Raw genomic sequence first — 1,498 nt, forward strand, 5'->3', positions numbered from 1 at the left:
TTACTGGGTTGTATCTTTTCCCGCACCTGCTACATTATTGTAATGAGGCCAGAACTAAACAAAAGGGAGCAGTTAATAAGGAGAAAGACTGAATGCTGAAGCATCATGTTTCTATGGTTAACTTGCAGTGGCTTACTAAGCGAGACCATACCATAACTTCCTAACTGAATTTCTATTGACAGAACCATCCCTATTGCAATCAGATGTTGGTATGTGCTGAAAGCTTGAAGTCAGGGCATCTAGATGTTGTCATTAGTACCCATGTGCGGAGCTGCTCAAACAATTGGAACTTAAAGCAACTGTGCTCTGCATCATGAAAAATTACGGACTTTTACTTCCATTCCTTCTTTCCTGAGGTGTTCCTATGAAGTGAGAGAAGATGACTTGCTGAGTTGATTTGAACTTTGTATGATCAATAGAAATTAGCCCCTCTATGAAAGAAAAAGGTTTTGAGGGCCCTGTTAAATGTTTCCTAGGTTGCAAAAGTGGATTTTGTACTCTCTATCCTCTGTTTGCATTCAGTATCTAATTAACAGTTTATTTATTGGCTTTGCATCCCTCCATTTTTTTCTTTTTAAATACATGTCTGAAAGCGGCTAAAACCATTTTCTGCCAGCTGCTCTCAATCGTTTCCTCACAGGAACTGCACTGTGAGATAGGTTGTGCTGAGATTTTGTGGCTGCCCCAAAGCATGACTGACTGGAGACTTACACCCAGAACACATGAGTCTCAGGTCTGCGCTCTTAACTGCTGAACCACACTGGCTTTCACAAACGTATCTTCCAATGAAAGATGTATTCTGAAGAGCATGTTAATTGTGATTGCATCTGTAACGCATGATGGAAAAAAGACTTTAGGGTGAGTTGTGTCTCTTGGTTTTGGCTACAGAGCAACATTTTTCTGCGGAGGATACACAATCTCCCATAAGTGAGCCCACTCTGATGTCCTGACCACAGATTTAGGTTCAGTAAGGTCACCAGTGTAATTGGCCCCAAGAAAAACTAAAGAAAACTTATTTCTGTATTATTTATTACTTTATTAACACTCTTTATATTCCATCCTTTACAAAACATCCCAGGAAAACTTACAAACCATAAATATGGAGAACTGGAGCAAAAGATTGTTCCGAATACGTGAATGGGCAATGCCTTTGCTATGGAGCACTGATCTCCATCCCTGCATTTCAGGGTGAGGCATGCAGGTGGTAGAACCATTTCTGTACCACTTCTTTGGTATGCTGCAGCCAATTCAAATACTGCACACATATCTGTCCTCCTCCATTTGGATTCATAGGTCATTCAAAGATGTGGCATGCACGTGGTTGAACCTGAAACAGATCCCTCCTTTATTTGTAAAGAAGCTGTAGTTTAATTTTGGAAATGAAATGTTACAAACTAAAGCACTCCCCATCTACAAACATAGATCCTGCCAGTTTCCATGTGCAGTGATCCGTGCCTTCCTGGTTATCAGAAGAGAAAGAAGGAAGGGGAGAAATTTT

The sequence above is a fragment of the Varanus komodoensis genome, unplaced genomic scaffold, assembly GCF_004798865.1.
Source record: "Varanus komodoensis strain SLA01 unplaced genomic scaffold, ASM479886v1 scaffold766, whole genome shotgun sequence".
Classification (NCBI taxonomy): Eukaryota; Metazoa; Chordata; class Lepidosauria; order Squamata; family Varanidae; genus Varanus; species Varanus komodoensis.